Source organism: Rosa chinensis, chromosome 2, assembly GCF_002994745.2.
Source record: "Rosa chinensis cultivar Old Blush chromosome 2, RchiOBHm-V2, whole genome shotgun sequence".
Lineage (NCBI taxonomy): Eukaryota > Viridiplantae > Streptophyta > Magnoliopsida > Rosales > Rosaceae > Rosa > Rosa chinensis.
In genome coordinates this window covers 17,541,832-17,551,582 of record NC_037089.1, presented here as the reverse complement: position 1 = coordinate 17,551,582, position 9,751 = coordinate 17,541,832, and positions in this window count along the sequence as shown.

Sequence of the window (9,751 nt, the reverse complement as noted above, 5' to 3'; positions counted from 1 at the left end):
ATCTATTTGTCTCGCTGTTATTCTATAGCGACAATTTCTTTCCTCACTCAAACCCATACTTTTTTCTCGTTAAAAAAGTTCAACGATTAGAAAATAGTCGTTAAATATATTTTCCGACATACTAGATTTCCTCGTGAAATTAATTATTTCCTCGCCAATGATAACCAAAATTAAAAAATGTAAATAAATAAAATATTTAAACTACTTTTTCTGCGATGAATTTTCGTCGTTATAAGCTTTGGGTGAGGAAGCTTTTTCTCGCTATAAACCTTTTTTAGCGAGGATATTTTGTTTCATTGTACCATGTATTCTTTCAGCGACAAAAAGTTTTCTCGTTAAAGATACTTAACAACGAGGAATATGTTTTCCATCGGCGTTGGAACTACAGTTTTTGGAACGAAACTATTTTCGTCGTTATAAATATCTTTGGGCGACCAAGTTTTTCTTCGCTATAAACTGTTTTCAGCGAGGAAATTTTGTTTCTTCGTAAAATGTATCTTTTCAATGAGAAAATGTTTTCTCGATAAAGATACTCAACAGTGAGGAATGTGTTTTTCGTCGGTGTATGGACTACAGTTTTTGGGACAAAAATATTTTCGTCGTTATAAATAACTTTGGGCGAGGAAGTTTTTCCTCTTTATAAACTGATTTCAGCGAGGAAATTTTGTTTCATCGTAATATGTATCTTTTTCAAGAAGAAAAAGTTTTCTCGATAAAGATACTCAACGAGGAATGTGTTTTCCGTCAGTGTAGGATCTACAGTCTACAGTGAGAAAATTTATTTTTGTCGTTATTGATTTTAATCTATAGCGAGGAAATTTATTTTTGTTGCAGTTGTCTTCTTATTACGATACGACCTGTCAGCGATACATATTATTTTATTCTAAAAAGAAGATTCTTATTCAAAACTAGTTAAACAATAAACAAAATAATAATTCATAATGTTGTCTACCATAACTACTGATTGGAATAGTCTAAAGTCAATATTGAACTAAAAATGATCCAAAAATCAATTAACTTGTTTAACTGATACTAAATCCTAGATACGCATAACTAACTTGATGCTTGTTGGTTCATAAAGGTTGCCATAAACTGCTCAAACTTTTTGCCTTGCTCCTGCAATTCTTGGATCAGCACGTTTTGTGCATCAATCTTTTCTTGTTGAGCCTTCATAGTATCTTGGGTCTCTTCAAGTTTATCTTCTAACTCTTTATTCTTCTCAGACATTTCATCTAGGGACGATCGAGAAGTGCTAGATGGTGGAGGCCTAGGGCCAAAACCACAACCCTTGATGTAGCCTGATTTTACTCCAAGAACCTTTGCACATATTTCATCATCATTCATAGTTCGAGTCCCATCAGGAAGGGTTGTCTCAGTTCGCATCTTAACCATTTGATCCTGCAAATAAAAGAAAATACATTTAAGTGTGTATGCTTAGTTCCTAGTAAATCAAAATAATCTCTTATAATCTATAGGTATATTCATCATCTTAATCTATGTAAATATTTTTTATATAAATACATATCTACGTATGAATATGCATATATAGTTACACATCTGTAATTCAAGCTATATTATATACATCAATAGGTCACTTACCCATAATTCTTTCGCTCCCAAGTCCCAACCTTTTTTAATGCTTTTGTACTCCATTTCAAAGCGTTCAATTGCACCTAGCATCTCCCCTGATTGTGCAGCCTATTGCATTAAACAAAAAAAATGTTGTTAAGACATGTATAATAGTTACAATATATTAATTAATAAAATTATATAGATAACTTACAATCTGTTCTTGATGCGACATAAAAGACTTCGACCCTGCTTTATGGTGATATTTCAAATGTGACCTATTAATAGAATTTTTCTCTGAAACAATCTGGAAAGTATAACATATCAAATGATTATTTTGGAATTGTAATTTTATGTTCTTATCATTAAAAAGCAAACTGAAATGTAGAAATTATTAACAAAATTAGTATAGTATTTGAAAAGCAACTATAGCAAAATAAAAAGAATAAACAAACAATCTTGTATGTACCTGAAAATCTTCACTAGAAAAATAAGTGCACAAAAAAGCCCATTCTTCTTCAGTTTTAACATCTTTGTGTTTATTTTCTAATGCTTCTTCTTTTGTTGAGAATTGCTCAAAATGCTTCTTCAGCTTATAACGGAAGTTAGCAAACACTGTTCCAAAAGATTTATTCACATATCTCTTAACCCAAGTGTCACGCCCCTGATTTTTACAACAATAAAAATCGATATATATAATCCCATAATTATACATGCGTGAATATTCAGTCATCAATACAAATACCTGGAACATCTTTCCCATAAAACAAGTACTTACTGATACACTGAATCATCCAAGATAACATACACTCGCTCCACAGAGTTATATATTATACAAATTTACGAATTAAATTGTCATCACAAAATAAAGCGCAAATGCTCCTCAGAGCTTACTACATAGCGGAAGTCATAACAATGGCAAAGCCAACAAAATTTGCTTCCTACCCGTTCAGCTGCCAACAAGCTGCCTCTGCTTCAGCCACGATTTTCCTGACCTGCAGGATTAACCCCTACACCAAAAGAATGGTGCACCGGGGTTGCCAAACAACAAACCCGGTAAGCTTCTTCAAGCTCGTATGAGTAACTCATGAACATCAATCAACAACTCACATCAATCTACTTAAGGAAACATGCAGCCATGATTTCCTTCTAACGTTTCATATCCTTTCCATAGAAAGGACAACATGAGTCACCACTATGACCATGCCTTATTTGCTAACTTAACCATCAAGTAGCTATTCAAGTCTCATCTAGACAATTAAAGAAGAATGTCATCGAAACTCTCCTTTAAGCTGCATACCTATGAGTCTCAAGCAACCTCGACCGTTACTCCCATAAGCTATCATGGCAGATAAATTGTACTCACTCATCCTAATCAGGACGTGATTACCTATTTCCTGCCTTGATCACCATCTGTGATCTATCACCATCTGTGAACTGTCACCATCTGTGACATATGATTCAGACTCCGTCTAGTCAGGAATCAACATCAAGGTCGCCATCTGCAACCTGTCACCATCTGTGACCTATAATCTTTAGACCCCATCTGGTCTCAGCTCAACCATTTATCACCATCTGTGACTCGTGATCTTCAGACCCCCTCTGGTCATGAAGTCAAACATCAAGGTTACCATCTGTAACCTGTTGCTATCTATGATCTATCACCATCTGTGACGTAAGATCTTCCTAGACCCTATCTGGTCTTGAGATCAACGTTAAGTAAGTCGCATCTGACTTAAGAACGTACAACATCTAGTTTCGGTTTTCCTAATCCCTGCTCACCATCTGTGACCCTTGATACTAAAACCAATACATCTAAAATGAGTCACGCTTGACTCAAAATGTAACATCAAGCTCAATACTTTCCAAACAATAGAAAACATCTTTTTCTATAATATCGTTTCTTGAAAAGTCGCATTTAACAATAATATGAACACCATCATGCATATTATTATTCATCATAATCATTCACAAGGATATATATTTCATCTAAATATATATATATGTAGTCATTCGCTCAGGAATGCCTACTAATACCAACTATAGTTTGCAGTTAAATAATTAACGCCAAAACAATAATGGTACTTCTGTTCATAAAGATCCTTGTGAGATTTACTCACCTTGAACTCCTGCTGCGTCTTCAATACAGAACCGAACCAAAACTATCACTAACCACTCGTCCAAATACTTCGTCAAGTACCTAATCACATATGGTTCCAACTTAGTAATGATTTATAAATGATTTAAGTCCGAAACCCCCGTTTTGAACCAAAATCCCCAAAGTGGCGCCAATCGAGGCAAAACCACATCCGAGACCTCCCCAAGTCTTCGGAATACGTCCACGATCGATGTGACCAAACCACAAATCGATCGGACGCTCGAATCCTCACGGATCAAATAAATTGATCGGTATGAAACTGTAAAAATCATAACAATTTCATACGAACTCCAAAATTTGCATATTATATATCGAAACGCTCGTATCAACGACTAGAACATATATAATACCACAAACAGTCCCTTACATGGCCGGAACACTGCCGGAACGCCGCCACAGGCAGTGGCGCACCGCCGCCGGCCAAAACTCAATATTTTACAAAACTCCCAACATCAAAAAGCTTCATCTAAGCATGCTTGTGAACTTTCATAACTGGATCGAAGTCAGAAAACAAGCTTAAGGGATCGAAAACTACCTCACCAGCCGTGAACAGTAATCCAATCCGAGTTGATCGAATTTTCACGTGAATCGATCCAAACAACCACCAAGGATCGATCGGCGAGGCAGCTCTGAGCTCAACCAAGAAAACTCGAAGCCGTGCCGACGTCGGAGCTGTGTTTTCCGGCCGGGTCCGAAAACACAAGGCTGCACCGCCTTGCAGCGCCGCCGTGGAGAAGAATCGGCGATAGAGACCACCAGAGGGACGACCAGACGGAAGAGGCGACCCTGCTGGCCAAGTTTCAAGGCCGGAGACCGCCGCAGTTGGCCGGAAAAGTCGGGTCGGATCGGCCGGGTTCGGGTCGGGTCAGTCGAAAATCTTCGATACTGAGGGAGCGGACGAGAGAGAAGAGAGAGAGAGGGTATGGTTTCCGGAAATGGAAAGGGAAATAATGAAATAAAATTCTAATTTTCCCTTTATATACTAAAATGGAAACTTCTTTCCATAGCCATAACTTCCTCATACGAACTCCGATTTACGCGTTCCACATGTCCACGAACTCGTAACGACGCGCTCTACAACTTTCGTGAAGGAAATTTTCCGAGAATCCCAACATATAAAAAGTCAAACTTCACACGACCCCCTAAACTGTGAAATTCAATTATTATACGTACGAAAATCATTCTACTCCATATAAAATCTACGAATAAAGCATTATAACAATTATTCGTACAACTGGTCCATTATTAAATACCAAATTTAAATAACAGAAAACCAGGTCATCACAGTCTACCCTCCTTAAAGGAATTTCGTCCCGAAATTCACGCTTGCTCATCAACAAACAACTGTGGGTACTTCGCTCTCATATCTGACTCCAACTCCCAAGAAGCATCACCCTCGTCATGGTGACTCCACAATACCTTGACCAAGTCAACTTCTTTCCTTCGAAGTTGCTTTGTTGACCTATCCAAAATTCGAACAGGTTCAACAACAAAGGTCGTATCCGCATGCACCTCAATCGTACCATAATCAATCACATGTGACTCATCCTGAACATACTTCCTCAACATAGACACATGGAAAACATTATGCACGCCAGACATAATAGGAGGCAAGGCAAGCCTATAAGCCAAATCTCCTACCCTTTCCAGAATTTCAAAAGGTCCGACAAACCTTGGCGATAACTTCCCTTTCTTGCCAAATCTCACCACACCCTTCATGGGTGAGACCTTCAAGAACACATGATCACCCTCTTTAAACTCAACCTGTCTCCTTTTCAAATCTGCATAACTCTTCTGTCTACTTTGTGCTGTTCGAATCCTGTCCCTGATAACCGAAATCTTATCAGAGGTCTCCTGGACAATCTCAGGACCCAATAACACCTTATCTCCTGCCTCTGCCCAGCAGATCGGAGATCTACATGGCCTACCATACAGGGCCTCATATGGTGCCATGCCAATACTGGAGTGATAACTGTTGTTGTAGGAGAATTCAATCAACGGCAGATGATCCTCCCAGCTTCCCTTGAAGTCCAACACACAGGCTCTCAACATATCCTCCAACACCTGATTCACTCGCTCAGTCTGCCCATCAGTCTGAGGGTGAAATGCCGTACTCATATCTAAATCAGTTCCCATGGCCTTTTGGAAACCGCTCCAAAATTTTGAAGTAAACCGAGTATCACGATCAGAAACAATTGACACAGGCACACCATGAAGTTTCACGATTACCTCGATGTAAAGCTCGCACAACATGTCAACCGTATACGTCATTGACACCGGAAGAAAGTGCGTTGATTTCGTCAAACGATCCACGATCACCCACACTGCATCGTGACTTCGTTTGGACCTAGGCAGTCCAGTGACAAAATCCATCGAGATCTGCTCCCACTTCCATACGGGAATAGGTAATGGCTTCAACATACCTGCAGGTCTCTGATGCTCAGCCTTCACACGTTGGCAAGTAAGACACTTGGAAACATACTCTGCCACGTCCTTTTTCATTCCATTCCACCAGAATTGCCTTCGCAAATCCCGATACATCTTAGTGCTTCCAGGGTGCACAGTATACCGCGATCGATGCCCCTGACGAAGAATCTCTCCCCTGAGGTCAACACGATCCGGAACATACAACCTATGGTTCAACCTCAAACCATCATCTACTCCCACCGTCCACTCACCTGGAACATCAATGGGTACGTCTGCAGCTAACTCTGCCAACTTCGCGCGTGAGAACTCATCCTCTTTCTGACCTTGAATGATCCTGGAAATCAGGGCAGGCTGTACCGTGATACTTCCAAGGAAACTTCCATTCTCAACTCTTGCTTGCACAAGGTCAAACTCTGATGCAGTCTCCAACATAAGCCATTCCTGAACCATAATAGAAGCAACAATACCTCTGGGCTTTCTACTCAAAGCATCCGCCACCACATTGGCCTTTCCTGGATGATACTCCAAGGTGAAATCATAGTCCTTTATGAGTTCCATCCACCTTCTCTGTCTCATGTTCAACTCCTTCTGAGAGAACAGATACTTCAAACTCTTATGATCCGAAAAGAGTTCGAACTTCTCCCCATACAAGTAATGCCTCCAAATCTTCAAGGCAAACACAACCGCAGCCAACTCCAAATCATGAGTGGGGTAATTACGCTCATGCACCTTCAACTGTCTAGAACCATAAGCGACAACACCTCCATGCTGCATCAATACACATCCCAAACCTTGATGAGACGCATCACTATAGATGACTAAACCGCCACCGCTTGTGGGAATAGTCAACACTGGGGCTGTGGTCAATCTAGCCTTCAACTCATTGAATGCTCGTTCACATTCCTCAGTCCACACAAACTGGACATTCTTCCTGGTCAACTTGGTCAAAGTCGAAGCAATGCTAGAAAATCCCTCAATGAATCTCCGATAATAACCTGCCAAACCCAGGAAACTACGTACCTCAGTAACTGTAGTGGGTTGGCCCCAGTTCATCACTGCTTCCACCTTAGAAGGATCCACAGAGATTCCATCCTTCGAAATCACATGACCAAGGAACTTGATCTCCCTTTGCCAAAATTCGCACTTCTCAAATTTCGCAAACAACTTCCCTTCTCTCAAAAGTTGTAGCACAATCCGCAGATGCTGATCATGGTCCTCCAACGTCTTGGAATAAACCAAAATATCATCCACGAACACTACCACAAACTTATCCAAGTACGGACTGAACATACGGTTCATCAAGTCCATAAAGGCTGCAGGTGCATTGGTTAAACCAAAAGGCATGACAACAAACTCAAAGTGTCCATACCTAGTCCTAAAAGCAGTCTTAGGAACATCATCATCTTTCACCCTCAACTGGTGATATCCGGATCTCAAATCGATCTTCGAGAATACAGCAGCTTCCTTAAGCTGGTCGAACAAGTCATCAATCCTAGGTAAAGGGTACCTATTCTTAATCGTCACCTTGTTCAACTGCCGATAATCCACACACAACCTTAGTGAACCATCCTTCTTCTTCGCAAACACCACAGGTGCACCCCAAGGAGAAGCACTAGGTCTAATGAACCCTTGCTCAAGTAAACCATCAATTTGCTCCTTCAACTCCTTAAGTTCAGTTGGTGCCATCCGAAATGGTGCCATAGATACAGGTGCAGTACCTGGTATCACATCGATAGCAAAATCCACTTCCCTCCTCGGAGGTAATCCTGGTATCTCCTGAAATACATCACTGTACTCGGAAACCACAGAAATCTCTGCCATAACTGCCGTACAACTCACTGACTCCACATGAGCTAAGAATCCTGCCCTTAAAGCAGTATCTGACCTAAGACACCGATAACGAAACACCGGCTGCCCAGGTATATGAAATGACACTACCATTTCAAAGCAATCAATCATAGCATGGTTTGGCCTCAGCCAATCAATACCCAAAATGACATCATACTTATGATCTGCTAATACAATCAAGGCCGCGGTAAACTCCTTACCACCAATCACAATTGGACAAGCATCACAAAACTTATCAAGCTCAAGGGAAACACCAAGTGGGGAAATAACACACAAGGATCTAGCAAGAGGCCTAGGAGTTAAACCTAACATATCAACCACAGAACTAGATATGAAAGAGTGGGACGCTCCCGTATCAAATAACACCCTAGCAAAGAAATCAAATAAGGATAAGGTACCTTCCACTCCGGCATTCTGCTGACCAATAGCAAACACCCTAGCATTTCCCGGAGGTAGATGCCTCTGCTGATTTCCTTGTCCCCTACGCTGCTGGGTACAATCCCTTGAGAAGTGCCCCGTCTGGCCACATGTGAAGCATGCCAAGTTCTTAGGTTTCGTGCAATCTCGAGCAACATGGCCCATCTCATTGCAATTGAAACACTTCGGGTTCGCCACTGGCCTATTAGGTGCAACCCTAGCAGGTGCAGCTGCAGCCCTAGCTGGTGCCTGCTGATTTGTCCTCTGTCTCTTCCAGAATCCACCTCGATTCCCAGATGCCTTACTGTTCCCCGCAGTTGCCTTTCCCTTTCTTTGGAAATCCCTCTCAGCCGATTCGTGTTCTTGGAGAGTCAAGTTCTCCTGCTCAATGGCCATAGCCTTAACGAAAATGAGCTCTACCGTCTTCAGTTCCAGAACAGCGACATCGCGCCGGATTGAAGCATTCAGTCCCCACTGAAACTTCATAGCTAAGCTCTCAGCATCCATCTGCCTCACAAAGCGATACAACCTTGAGAACTCAGCTTCATACTCCCTCACACTCTTAGTCCCTTGGACTAACGAGATGAATTCCCTTTCCATCTGCTCCCTCACTGAAGGCGGAAAGTACTTTTTCCTGAACAGTTCCACAAACTCATTCCAGGTCATGGTGGACACGTCCATCACCCTCTGTGTGCCATTCCACCAAACCCGTGCATCGCCTTGGAGCATAAATGTGGAAATCTTCCTCTTCTCAATGTCGTCACAGACGACCATCTCGAAGTAGGTCTTCATATTCTCAATCCATTGGTCTGCCAACATGTGATCCGTACCTCCCTGAAATGGAACTCCTCCCAATCTCGAAATCTCCTTTGCCAACTTCGACAAACGAGTAGGATCTACAACGTTAGCAACCTCCACCACAGGTGGAACAGGCAATTCAACATTTGATGCCTCCACATCATTCTCAAACATCTCCTCAACAGGAGGAGGAATCCTGCCTCTACCTCGGGCTCTACCCCTGCCTCTGGGTCTACCTCGACCCCTAGCTCTGCCTCCTCGAGGGTCCATCACCTAAGGAGTATAACAACATGTGGTTAATACATGTATAACTCTCAAACACAAGTATAAGTCAACGCTATGACTCAATCAACCACAATACTACGTCAAAGGATACAATTCCATCCCCTACGTAAATCTTGAGTTAGACTAAAGGTCATCATTCCTTAAAAGTCTATAACACATAGAAGCTACATCTAGCTCCTACACTTCATCCCCTGAGCCGACACTACCTTGACGACTCACATCCTACCGTTCACTACATATCCAATGACT